This window comes from Megalobrama amblycephala, linkage group LG6, assembly GCF_018812025.1.
Source record: "Megalobrama amblycephala isolate DHTTF-2021 linkage group LG6, ASM1881202v1, whole genome shotgun sequence".
Classification (NCBI taxonomy): domain Eukaryota; kingdom Metazoa; phylum Chordata; class Actinopteri; order Cypriniformes; family Xenocyprididae; genus Megalobrama; species Megalobrama amblycephala.
The window spans coordinates 8383037-8398206 of NC_063049.1; positions in this window are offsets into that span (position 1 = coordinate 8383037).

A 15170-nucleotide genomic window follows, 5' to 3' on the forward strand; every position below is an offset into this window, starting at 1 on the left:
ATATGAAAAAAGATGAGAAAATACTGTACAAGATGACGAGACGAGTCAAGACTAGATGAGAATGAATGAGACAATGTTAGAAAAAAATGAGAAGAGACATGATGAGATGAGAAAAGATAAGACAATCCAAGAAGACAAGAGACGAGTCAAGACTAGATGAGAATGAAAGACAATGTGAGAAAAAAAACGAGAAAAGAAGAGATGATGAGATGAGAAAAGATGAGATAATATGAACAGAAACTAGACAAGGAGACAAAAAGACAAGATGAGTAGAGACAAAAAAGAAGAGACTAGATAAAATGAGATGTAAATGAGAAATTGAGACAAGAAGTGTAAATATGAAAAAATGAGAAAATATTGTCGAAGATGATGAGACAAGTCACGAGTAGATGAGATTGAATGAGACAATGTAAGAAAAAAAACGAGAAGAGAAGAGACATGATGAGATGAGAAAAGATGAGATAATATAAAAAGAAACTAGACAAGGAGACAAAAAGACAAGATGAGTAGAGATGAAAAAGAAGAGACTAGATAAAATGAGAAGAAATGAGATGTAAACGAGACAAGATGAGAAATGAGGAGAGGAGACAAGAAGGGCAAATATGAAAAAAAGATGAGAAGAGAAAATACTGTACAAGATGGCAAGAGATGAGTGAAGACCATATGAGATTGAAAGAGACAATGAGAAAAGAAGAGACATGATGAAATGAGAAAAGATGAGACAATATGAAAAGAAAGAAGACAAGGAGACAAAAAGAGATAAGATGAGTAGAGACGAAAAAGAAGAGACTAGACAAAATGAGAAGAAATGAGATGAAAACGAGACAAGATGAGACAAGAAGTGCAAATATGAAAAAAGATGAGAAAATACTGTACAAGATGACGAGACGAATCAAGACTAGATGAGATTGAATGAGACAATGTGAGAAAAAAATGAGAAGAGACATGATGAGATGAGAAAAGATAAGACAATCCAAGAAGACAAGAGGCGAGTCAAGACTAGATGAGAATGAAAGAGACAATGTGAGAAAAAAAAAACGAGAAAAGAAGAGATGATGAGATGAGAAAAGATGAGATAATATGAACAGAAACTAGGCAAGGAGACAAAAAGAGATGAGTAGAGACGAAAAAGAAGAGACTAGATAAAATGAGAAGAAATTAGATGTAAACGAGACAAAATGAGAAATTGAGACAAGAAGTGCAAATATGAAAAAATGAGAAAATATTGTCGAAGATGATGAGACAAGTCACGAGTAGATGAGATTGAATGAGACAATGTAAGAAAAAAACCAGAAGAGAAGAGACATGATGAGATGAGAAAAGATTAGATAATATAAAAAGAACCTAGACAAGGAGACAAAAAGACAAGATGAGTAGAGATGAAAAAGAAGAGACTAGATAAAATGAGAAGAAATTAGATGTAAACGAGACAAGATGAGAAATGAGGAGAGGAGACAAGAAGGGCAAATATGAAAAAAAGATGAGAAGAGAAAATACTGTACCAGATGACAAGAGATGAGTGAAGACCATATGAGATTGAAAGAGACAATGAGAAAAGAAGAGACATGATGAAATGAGAAAAGATGAGACAATATGAAAAGAAAGAAGACAAGGAGACAAAAAGAGATAAGATGAGTAGAGACGAAAAAGAAGAGACAAGACAAAATGAGAAGAAATGAGATGTAAACGAGACAAGATGAGACAAAAAGTGCAAATATGAAAAAAAAGATGAGAAAATACTGTACAAGATGATGAGGCGAATCAAGACTAGATGAGATTGAATGAGACAATGTGAGAAAAAAAACGAGAAGAGACATGATGAGATGATAAAAGATGAGACAATATAAAAAGAAACTAGATTAAAAAGTTCGTCGAGACAAACTTTAAGTTGGCTTGAAAAAGCCTAGCCAGAAAGTTTAAAGTAGTTTATAAAGTTTAAAGTTTGAAAGTTTTCAGTTTGAAAGTTTCAGTTTTAGTTTAGTAGTTTTGATAGATAGATAGATAGATAGATAGATAGATAGATAGATAGATAGTCAGGGTACTCAAGGTGGTTACTAGGATTTTACTATGCGGTTGCTAAGGTACTTATGATGGTTGCTAGGCTGTTGCTATGTGGTTGCTAGGGTACTCGGGGTGGTTGCTAAGGTGTTGCTATATGGTTGCTAGGGTACTCGGGGTGGTTGCTAGGGTGTTGCTATATGGTTGCTAGGGTACACGGAGTAGTTGCTAAGGTGTTGCTAGGGTACTCTGGGTGGTTGCTAGGGAGTTGCTATGGTAACCTGGGTGGTTGCTATGATGTTGCTAGGTGGTTGGTAGTTGTCACAGATGGTTACTATGGAGTTTTTATGGAGTTTTTATAGTTATTAGCATGTTTTTAGCCCACTTTAGCACTTAGCTAATCACTATTAGCATGTAGTTATTCACTGCTAGCATGTGTAGCATGTTGGAAGTCCAGATTGCTAGCATGAGTCAAAAGAGCCAACCGCCATGTTTCTACGATGTTCTGATGCAGAGATATAGATCTTGCAAAATGGTTGCTAGAGTACAATGTGAGAAAAAACGAGAAAAGAAGAGATGATGAGATGAGAAAAGATGAGATAATATAAAAAGAAACTAGACAATTAAATTTAACAGGAGAGAAGATGAGATAAGATGAGACAAGAAGAGCAAAAATGAGTAGTAGCAAAAATACTTTACAAGATGACAAGCGACGAGTCAAGACTAGATGAGAATGAATGAGACAATGTGAAAAAAATGAGAAGAGGAGAGACATAATGAGATGAGAAAAAATGAGACAATATGAAAAGAAACTAGACAATTAAATTTAACAGGAGAAAATGTGAGAAGATGAGACAAGAAGAGCAAAAATGAGCAGAGAAGAGATTAAAAGACAAAAATAAGACAATATAAGAGGAGGGACGACGAGATGAGAAAATACTAAACTAGACTAGACAACTCAAAAAATATAAAACGATATACGAGGAGAGGAGACAAAAAGAGACAAGATGAGTAGAGATGAAAACAAGAAACTAGACAAAATGAGAAGAAATGAGATGTATGAGAAAAGATGAGACAAGAAGGGCAAATATGAAAAGATGAGAAGAGAAAATATTGTACATGAGGATGAGACAAGGTATGAAGAGACAAAGAGGAGACAAGATGAGACGAAGAGTATACTAGACAAAACAAGAAAATAAAAGAGGAGATGAGACAAGAAGATCAAATACGAGAAGAGAATAGGCAAAATAAGACTAGAAGAGAAAATACAAGATAGGAGACAAGAGGAGAAGAGACGAGACGAGACAAGAGGAGCAAATATAAGAGATTAGATGAGACAAAATGCGAAGCTACAAACAATAGAGAAAATAATAGAGAAGACATGAGGAAATAATTAGGAGATGAGACGAGAAGAGCAAATATAAAAAGACGAGAAGAGAAAATACTGTTCAAGAAGACAAGAGACGAGTCAAGACTAGATGAGGTTAAATGAGACAATGTGAGAAAAAAAACAAAAAAAACAGAGAAGAGCAGATGACTTATCATTCAAGAAATAAGATGGCGGCTCTGAACTCACTGAAGGGATTTACCGTGTTCTTAAAGCACTCAAGAGGAAATCAGCTTTTCACAGTCATCCGCCATGCTCTACGCACCATTATAATCTCCTCACGAAATAAAAAAAAAAGCCTCTCACACGCATAAAACATCAGAGATGTCAGAAAGCATCAAAGTTTGCTAAGAGAAAAGTTTGGCTGGTGTTAATTTGGGTGAAGCAGCCATACCGGGTCAGATCCGCCGGATAACCAGAGGGTAAAACTCGCAAAATGAGAGACGAAAATGGAGGAAAAAGAAGATTTATACAAATAATAGAGTCTCCAGTGCTTTTAATTAGGCTCAAACACACATACACACCACTCTAGCCTCTCTACTGTCTGTTAGCGTAGCAGCACTGGAAGCTAATTTATGTAAACTTGTTCCATTATGTAGGCTGCTGAGAGTGTCATTACTCCTTTGGCTGGCTTTGGGGCTTTTCCCTACACAAACACCAATTCGGCTGCTCATTTGCTCGGTGTGCTGGATGTGTATTCTAATGAAGCCCCTAACAACAACACGGCCTGCCAGGGCAAATTATTACCCCAAAGTCAAAACAAAACAAAGTGACTCTCTAATAGCTGCAGAAAGACCTCTGAAATCAACCATGTATATCTGACTGTGCTAAACTATGTAGCAAAGCAGATGACACGGGTTTGTATTAGTCTATTACAGATGAGCACTGTTTTAAACTGTAACGTCTCTATGAATCACTATAAATATTTGTGCTTCTTTACGTTCTGGAACTTCAATGTCCCAGGGGTTGATTTCAAAAAAAGAAAGAAAAGAACTATTTGAATATCTGGAATCTGAGGGTGCAAAAAATCAAAATATTGAGAAAATCGCCTTTAAAGTTGTCCATATGAAGTCCTTAGCAGTGCACATCTACTCACAAAAAATACATTTTTTGATATATTTACGTTAGGAAATTTACAAAATATCTTCATGGAACATGATTTTTACTTAATATCCTAATGATTTTTGAAGGAAAATCAATAATTTTGACCCATACAATGTGTTGTTGGCTATTGCTACAAATATACCCACGCCACTTATGGTTTTGTGGTCGAGGGTGACATATATTGGACCCACTTTATATTAAGTGGCCTTAACTACTATGTACTTACATTTAAATTAATCATTTGATACAATGCACTTATTGTGTACATACATGTTTTTACATTGTACTTATATTTTAAAAACACCTAGATGTAATTACATCTGTAATTAATTTCTGTAATTACATTTATAATTACACTGTTGACCCATCCCTTAACCCTTACCCCTACCCTTAAACCTACCCATACCACCAAACTTGTCCCTAACCTTAACCGTACCCCACCTAAATGCTGCAAATGTGTTTTGGAATACATTATGAACCCAATAAGTACATTGTTTTTTGATGTAAGTACATAGTAGTTAAGGCCACTTAATATAAAGTGGGACCCATATATAATATTATATTATATTATATTATATTATATTATATTATATTATATTATATTACACATTTTTTCACAGCATTTAAGTAAAACATATGAGCCTACTTTTATTATGTTTTTTTTATTTTATATATGATTCTAAGTATTTTTTAGAATTAAACTGTTAATGGCAATTATTTGTGCTGTGCTGAAGAGTAGAGAAAGAGTGAAATTAACAGATCATTTCAAGTTGTGTTGTATGAAAATGATCATGCAGTTTTTATTGTAAAAATGTAAAAATGCATTTACAACCAAAAATGGACATAATAAAGTTATCAAAATCTACTTGTTTACCTTAGAGACAACAGTGTCAATGAAGAGGCTATGAAAAATAGTAAATAACAGAGGGTTACAAGATATTTTTATTGTGTCTTACTTCCAATGAAACTGTAATTTTTGTCCAAAAATGTGAAAATATTATTCAATTGTGCATATTTAGGACACATAAAACTCAAGCTTTGACTCTAGTATAAACAGTTTATTGTAAAAATATTTAAAAATGTTATTTCCACTGCAGAACATGACATTCTCTTGCGATGCTTGTATTTCCACGGTTAACACTGTAAATACACAAACGACAGCGAAAGGTGTGTTTTAAGAGCGTTTAATTTCCAAAAGGCCACAGGACCAAAAGTGGCCATTTAAGGCGAAGAAAAGCAAAACTTTGGTTATCTCTCACACTTTTTCATTCTCTCCTGGCCCACAGCTCTCTGTCTCTCTCTCTGCCACGGCTCAGTCCATTTTGGACGAGTGTGTGTTGAAATGGAAGGGTGCTGTGGATCCGGGTTTGACTGGCATCTGGGACCAAGAGACTTTCTGTGCTGTTTCAGTCAGAGAAACTGAGACAGATGGAGAGAAAAGACGAGAAGATGCGAGAAGGACAAAAAAAAAAGAGGAAGAAGAGCGTGAGAGACATAAAGTGAGGGATGAGGGAAAGAGAGAACGTGAAATATTCAGACGTAATCGCTCTCCGTCTGTCAGGCAGAGCAATCATGGACCTTCACAGACCAGCAGCATCATCACTATCTGGTTATGATATGATGGCAGAGTTCTGACCCCGTCTGGCAGAGCCGGGCTGCGGCGAGGAGGAGGAGGAGGAGGAGGAAGGCCGGGCGGGCAGGGCAGGCTGCTCTCGGGCACGGGCTCGGGGCTGTGGACTTGTCTGCTTTAATAGAGCGGATGTCACTGCAGCGGGCGGGCCGAGCGGCCCCCTCAGCTGTCACTCATCGGGCTGAGTGTCAAGACGAGAGCCGGACTCGAGGCCGCCGGATTACAGGGTAGTTACCATAGCTGTCAGATTACTGACAACCTGACACCCCCGCACACTGCACCCCTTTAAGTGTTGCTTTGTTTCCCTTCGGCAGATAGGAGAATTACCCAGCAGTAAGAGGAGAGTGAGGGATGGATACAAAAGGAAAAAAGACAACAAATGTGGAGGTTTTAGAGTTCCATGCTGTGTTAGCTTTGTGATGAAGTAACTCATGCTTTAGTTCAGTCAGAGACTGAGGAGAGCAGAACGAAACGGAGAGATCCCAGGGGGAATGATTTATTGCTCAGAGGTTGCTCTTTGAAACTGAATTTGGTCTCAGAAGTTTCTCAATTAAAAAATAAATAAAATAAACAATTGATGGCTAATTTTGTCTTGAAGTTTGAGCACGGTTTGAGGTATTATTGAGATGTGAGATGTGAGAAAAAAAAAAGAAAATCTGAAAAGTAGGAGTCTTAAAGTGATAGTTGACCCAAAAATGAATATTATCCCATGATTTACTCACCCTCAAGCCATCCTAGGTGTTCATGCCTTTCTTCTTTCAGATGAACAGTCGGAGTTATATTAAAAAATATCCTGGCTCCTCCAAGCTTTATAATGGGAGTGAATAGTAGCCAGTATTTTGAAGCCCAAAAAAGTACATCCGTCCATCATGAAAGTAATCCTTATGGGTTAATATAGGCCTTTTGAAGTGTAGTGTGTGTTTTTGTAAGAACATTTTTTTTTTTTTTATAACTTTATAGACTAGAATCACTGGCTTCCAGTAACGTCAGTCCATGTGTTCACGAGCGAGTTGAGTTCCGGAGTATGACGTAGTATATAGGAGTAGCGTAAGCTTCCCTGACAGCTACATAGTGTCGGCCCAGATCTGGCCCACATCTGGTCAGCGTGTAATCCCACACTATGTTGCTGTCTGGGTTAGGTGAGAGTAGACGCCTCTCGCGGTTCAAACAAATAGGGCTGGGCAACAAACTCAAGCTCCTCTGACATTTCTCTTTAAAACTTCTCATTTTAGACTTCTAATTCGTGACTGGTGTTTTGTTTTGCTCTATATTCTGCACTTCTGCGTTCGTCAATACGTCATGCGTCGACTCAGAGGTCACTCTTCCACCGGAATTGACTTGCATACGGAAGCCATTGATTCTAGTTTATAAAATTATAAATATGGATATTTTTCTCACAAAAACACATCAGTTCACTTCAGAAGGCCTTTATTGGATTTACTGGAGCCTTACGGATTACTTTTATGATGGAAGGATGAATGGATGTGCTTTTTTGGCCTACAAAATATCGGTTACTGTTCACTCCCGTTATAAAGCTTGGAAGAGCCTGAATATTTTTTTAATTTAACTCCAATTGTGTTTAACTGAAAGAAGAAAGTCCTTAGGATGGCTTGAAGGTGACTAAATTAAGTGATCATTTTCATTTTTGGGTGAACTAACCGATTGGTCGATTGGATCACAAGTATAAGAAGGAGACATATCTGTTTACACCACTTTCGACTGCTTCTGTCCTGATTACCTCGACGACAGGGTCTTTGGGTGGGACCCTCTTTTTCGTCAAAACACCAGCGGGAGTGTTAAATGCCTATGAGCACTAATATTACGTCAGTTCTGCTGCTTGTGTTGTTAGCAAACAAAGATGTTGCACAAAGTTTTGTACATGTACTGTATATTTATGTTTTTTTAGATATTTCGATGCAATGGACAAAATCAGCTCACCCAACCTTCATATGCTTGCAAAATGAGACAACAGAAAAAGATGAGGAGAGCAGCTGCTTACGTTTCTGCAACTGATAGACCCCTGTGAAAGCTGTGGGTTCATGCTACAAGTCAGGACTGGTGGAATAACATTGTGCTTGGTATGTTTTTGAGCACATTCGAACACATGAGCGCCTACGCTATGAAAGTAATCTGTTCGAATGTGTTTTCGAATACCTCTGGAAGTGGTCAAAAGTGGACAAGCTCAAAACATTCTAGACCCCATTTACACTGTCCTCCACTTGTGACTGGATCGACAAAAACATCTTAATAGCAGGTGTAAACATGGCCTGTATGATGAACAGATTTAATTTAAAGGTGCCGTAGAACGTCTTTTTAAAAGATGTAATATAAGTCTAAGGTGTCCCCTGAACGTGTCTGTGAAGTTTCAGCTCAAAATACCCCATAGATTTTTTTTTTATTCATTTTTTTAACTGCCTATTTTGAGCCATAATTATATATGCGCCGATTCAGGCTGCGGCCCCTTTAAATCTCGTGCTCCCCTCCCCCGGAGCTTGCGCTTGCCTTAACCAGCATAAACAAAGTTCACACAGCTAATATAACCCTCAAAATGGATCTTTACAAAGTGTTCGTCATGCATGCTGCATGCATACATCAGATCATGTGAGTATAGTATTTATTTGGATGTTTACATTTAATTCTGAATGAGTTTGATGGTGCTCCGTGGCTAAAGCTAACATTACACACTGTTGGAGAGATTTATAAAGAATGAAGTTGTGTTTATGAATTATACAGTCTGCAAGAGTTTAAAAAATGAAAATAACGACAGTCTTGTCTCCGTGAATACAGTAATAAACGATGGTAACTTTAACCACATTTAACAGTACATTAGCAACATGCTAACGAAACATTTAGAAAGACAATTTACAAATATCACTAAAAATATCATAATATCATGGATCATGATATTGTTCTTGCTTGCTTACCTAGTCTGATGATTCAGCTGTGCACAGATCCAGACGTTAATACTGGCTGCCCTTGTCTAATGCCTTGAACATGGGCTGGCATATGCAAATATTGGGGGCGTACATATTAATGATCCAGACTGTTACGTAACAGTCGGTGTTATGTTGAGATTCGCCTGTTCTTCAGAGGTCTTTTAAACAAATGAGATTTACTCAAGAAGGAGGAAACAATGGAGTTTGAGACTCACTGTATGTCATTTCCATGTATTGAACTCTGTTATTTAACTATGCCAAGATAAATTCAATTTTTAATTCTAGGGCACCTTTAAGTTTTACTCACATATAAACACACATACATAGAGCTCATCATTGGTCCTTGAGCATCGCGCATGTTTGAGCTTCTATGTTTACCATATGTGACATGCTCTATGTATGTGTGTCAATCACTGTTTAGATGTGAATAAAAGCTTAAATTAACTCTGTTCATCATATAAAGTCTCTTCACAAGACTTGAATTAAACCACTTAATTCATATGGATTAATTTTATGACCTTTTTGAATCTTGTGAGTTTTGGTTACCTGGACTTTTACTGGAGGGACAGAAACATCTCAACTTTCGTTAAAACTATCTTAATTAACGATTTGAAGGTGAACCAAAGCCTTGTGGGATTGGAACGATGTGAAGGAGAGTAAATGATGACAAAATCTCCATTTACAGTCTACAAGAAACAATTTAGATAACCAAGAGACTGCTGTTCTTTATGGATGATTGAGATTATGATTATAAATGATTTTCCTTGGTCATGTCGGGGTGTGGATGAAGTTTCCAAATAATCAACTCAGGTAGACCAGAATCCGTGCAGCGACTCTCTTTAGCATACTGAAACCCCCCACTGCAAACGAGTTCCACTTCCTCTTTTGTAAGAAATTATGGAGAAAATGGGTCTGATGCTAAAAGGGCTGTAAGAGTGTGTCAGTGCTAAAATCAAGACGAACATATCCCATAATGCAGAGCAGAACGAGTAGTGGTAGCTGGAAATATTTTAATGATTGAATAGACAGAGTGGGCCGGACACGGGTCAGCGGACGTGTTTAAATTTTTTATTCGTCTCATTCGAGCGACCCTGTATAAGAGACTCTGTCATTCTACACCTCAAATGAGCACTGGGGTGGATGAGAGTGAGAGAGAGAGGGAAAAAGGGAGAGATAGAGAGAGTGTGTGGACATTGAAATTTACATCTCATAGTCTAGTGTACTGGAACCACCCAATTAGAGACTGAAGGTAAGGGACAGAGCTGTGCTTCAAAAAGACAATGCTTCTCGGATAAAGCCATACAGCCAATATCAGTCTTTGGTGAGTTTTATGTCCAACAAAATATGGTAGAGGATAATCTTATCCTTAAGTAGAGCAATAGCTCAAGCGAACACACACCTTTTGAGGTGCAAGTTAAAGGAATGAACTTTGTAAAGACGGAGTATTACTGCACACTCACTTAAGTATTTTTATTATTACCAATGCAGGTCTCGACAATAAAGACTGTTGATGCAACTGTCACTTGCCCGATCGAGCCAGCGCTGCATCACGAATGTTTATCATTTGCATATGTTTTTAAGCCTTGCCAATTTAAATATTCAAGTGCAAGAAGATGCGAAAGAGAACTCAATTCAATAGTGTGAGAAGTTTTTGTGCGCACAACACACATCCAAAGCACACGCACAGAAAGCCGCTTCTGGGACAGCGTGCGAATGCTGAATTCAGCTCTAGTTCACGTCTGCTTGCACTTGATGGACATATTCACACAAAATTATGTCAAAAAATGCTGGTTTTATTGAGTATCCTAGTAAATTTACCCTCAGTTTCACAGACAAGGCTTAAGCTAGTCCCAGACTAAAATGCATGGTTGAGCTGTTTTAACTGAAAACAACTTGAACCGACAGATCTTAAAATATGCCATTGTTTTGTTTCAAGATGTACACCAGTAATGTGTTTTTTTAGGGTATTTTTATAAAAGCTACTTAAATACTCTAACTGAACTAAGGCCTAATTCCTGCCTTAGCTTAAACCCTGTCTGTGAAACCGGGCCATAGTCTGTTATATCTTAAGTGAACATAAACAGTTATAAAACGCATGCGTAACAGTATATTGGATCCGTGTGGCTCTTAAAGTGACAGCAGCCTAATAAACCTGCTGCTGTCTTTGATTTTAAGTTCATCAGACAATAAAGGACAAATAAAAAAAAAATCACTCACTGTTCTTGACTGAATAACTTTTGTAACTTTAATAAGGATTATCCTTTATTTAATTTATACAGTGAGATCTACGCAGTGCTATTTTACATTTGATTATTCACTTTTCTCTACCTGAAAATTACTTAGACTTACCTGAAAAACATGAAAAGCTGTGTTGATTTTATTTGTTTGTTGTATTGTATTTGTGCTATTGCTCGTAATTTGATGATTTGTTCTTATTTTATTGTTGACAGTTTACTTTAACAATATTTGAAATTTATATGAGTTAGGCTAGTAGTTTTTGGTGTCACAAAGGTTGTGCATCAAAAACATTGAAGATAATAACTAGGAATTGATATGGAATTGATGTCTATGTTCCAAATCAGTGACTTCATTACATTTAGTAAGTTAGTTTAAAGGGTTAGTTCACCCAAAAATCTGGGCATCTGAAAGTGTTAATTGTCTTGATGGCAATGCAGGCCTCACTGAGCCATCAGATTTTTTGAAAAAATATCGTAATTTGTGTTCTGAAGATGAACGAAGGTCTTACGGGTGTGGAACGACATGAGGGTGAGTAATAAATGACAGAATTTTCATTTTTGGGTGAACTAACCCTTTAATATGTACATTATGTAGACAGTAGACAGCAAGGCTGCTCACTAGGTTTTGGAACACTAGGTTTTGATGAAGTTTTCTCACATTGATGTTAGAGCAAAGAAAGTTATATGTGTATTAAGTTTTAGGTTTAGCAGAACATTCTACAATGTCCTGACCCTGTGTTTTGTTCCAGCGCCCTCTTCAGGTATCATTAACAACCATTAGGTCAAGTATCAGCCGGGCTGCGATGCACCTGCGCTGATAATAAGGGCCAAACCTGCAGACAACACACCGCTAAACAATTAGAGTTAGTCGGAGAGCACGGGTTAACACACTCTCACATCTCCGCTCGTGTCCAGCACTAGTCCTTAATGAAAGTTATGAGACCCGTCCGCAATGATAAGAAGTCTCTCAGTCTGGCCTGCTGCATTATGCCCCGCTCTCACCCTGCACTTTGCATAGCCTAAAGCGTCTATTAAAATCCCCTTGTAAAATTCATAAAACAAAAAATGTGGTAGGTCAAGTCTAGAGGGAACCAAAGTAAGCTCCTTATTAGCAGCCAACGGAAAACACCCAGCCAATTATACATCCTGCGCGAGGAGGGCTCCAAATCAGCGCTGAGGAATAAGTATTTCCTCCCTCTCCTTCTCTCCTTCCCTTTCTCCCTCTGATTTGATTGTAGGTAAGTGGATAGGCCGGGTTTTAGCCGCGAATCGGGAGCTGGTAATTATAGTGTGAGTGTTTAGTGGACAAAAATTCAGTCTCTGCTCTTGGAGCCATTCAAGTACAAACTCATGTAAATCTTCAGTCTGCTACACATCTTAAATTGGTGGGTTTAAGGGATTCCCAGAAGGAGCAAAGGATCGGAGAGGAAAGAAGAGGAACTCTGAGCTCCAGAGATATGTAAAGAATCTCAGGCAGGAATTTAAAAGGCTACAAATTAGACCCGACATTAGTCTCCTTCTTCCACAGAGCCGGCGGAATGAGAATAGAGCAGAATAAATAAGAGCGAGGCGGCTTCTTCCTGCTCTTAGAAGATGACATTAATCCTTTTATGTACAATGACAGCTAACAGGGCTTGGCTTCCTCCCCTGATGCCTGTGTAAAGCCAGGAGATTTTCTGACATGCCGAGGAGGGAGAGAGTCTATTACCGTGAGCGGCTTGCGGAGACGCTTGAATAGATAAATGTAGACACCAGTCATAATGTTTGCTAGTCGCTGGGTCACATACTGTAGAGGTCAGACGCAAGGTACGGATGTTGAGGTTTCGGATTTGTGTGAATAATGAAGAGATCATCGAATGCTATGATTACATCGATTTTACCACGGTTAAGGGGGTGGAGTGTCAGTAGGCATGACACAAAGGCCCTGTTTCCACCTGGAATTAAGATGCATTTTGGTCGATCGGATCACAAGTGGACGGCGCTAAATGCTGTGTAAACGGGGTATAAAACGTTTTGAGCTTGTCCACTTTCGACCACTTCCAGAGGTGGTTGAAAACGCATTTGACACTATGCAAGCATTGTGGTCAAATGCATTTTCAAATACTTCTGGAAGTGGTCGAAAGTGGACAAGCTCAAAACGTTTTATACCCCATTTAGACCTGTATTTAACGTCGTCCACTTGTGATTCGAACAGCGCAAAAGACCGTCTAGTCTCCGCCTACTGACCTACACTCTAAAAAATAATGTGCTGGCTCTACAAAAAAAAAAAAAAAAAAAAATAATAATAATAATAATAAAAAATGCAACAGTTTGCATCAATTTTTTTGAGTTATGACCACTTTGAGTGAATTTATGTTCAACCAACAAGCTACATTGGAGTTAGAGGAACTTTTTTAGCATAAACACAAATTTTTAAGTTGATTACTCAAAAAAATTAAGTCACTCCAACTACCAGAGTTGTAGCCCTGGAACCAATTAATCTTATCTATTTCAGTTCAAATCAACAGCTATCATAGCACATGCTAACATAGCTAATTTAACATGTATATTTAATGAACAAGTAAGATATTACTTGTAACTGGCATAAGCACAGTCATTGCTTATAAAGTCAGTGTAGTGTTTACCTTCATGTATCTACTCCTCAACACAATCGTAACCACAATACTTCAACATAACAGAAACTCTTTTAAACGTCAAATATAACAGCATTAAACACTAAGAGGTCTTTCCCTTCACTAAAAACAAACAAATTTACACTTTTAATGCAGACATTTGATTTTAAATTACTGACGATATATAAGTTGATCTAATGATCAACATTATTATGTCAACAGAACTCTACAAAATAACGTTTGCAACTTAAAAGGTTTAATTAAAACAAGAAATTAGATTTTTTTTTTTACTTGCAGCCATGCATTTATTTAAGTTGTGGTAACAGGTCCCCTGAATTACTTTTTAGAGTGAAATGCATGAACATTATGGGAAGCGCACTAGCCAGACAGGATTTAAACTTTGTCGGCTGAAGACCCAAGTTTGGTTTGAAGATGAAAAAACATACCAAGCACAATGTTCTCTCACCATTCCTGATTTCTAACACACACTCACAGCGTTCGGCTGGTCTTGCGGCTGTCATAGCAGAAACGAAAGCTCCGTGTGTTTTTCCGCCATCTCTGGGTGTGTTCATATGTAAATTGCTCAAGCTTATTTTGTCCATTAGATCGAAAGATCTGAAAAAACCCATACATTTACCCGTCCATAGATCCTCCCCTCAAAGAAATCAGGACAGAAATGGTGCAAAGTGGACAAAAGAGATGGATTAAAACACCAGGTGTAAACGGGAATGTGTCTCCCTCGTCTACTTGTGATCCGATCGACCAAAATGCATCTTAATACCAGGTGGAAACAGGATCTGAGTAATGCACTGTAACACGAGTGGATAATTGCTTTTGGAAAAGATGCTTATGACAAATTTATTAGTATGTTTCACAAAATTAAAGAATTAAATAGATTGATTTGCAGTCACAGGTGTGCATGTATTGCATATATTTCGTCCTGTATCATTTGGTCATTGTGTTTTGGACATCATCATCTTGCGAGTGAGGAAATTAATTTCATAAGCAATCAGATCTGTGAAATAGAATAGATAGACAGCTCTTTTGACCTAATAAGCACATACAACAGTTCAACATTTTGGGGTTGGTAAGATGTTTGAATGTCTCTTGTGCTCACCAAGGCTGCATTATTTGATTAACAATACATTAAAAACAGCAATATTGTGAAATAATATAACTGTTTTCTATGTGGAAATGTTGTAAAATGTCTTCCTGTGATCAGAGCTGAATTTTCAGCATCATTACTCCAGTCTTCAGTGTCACATG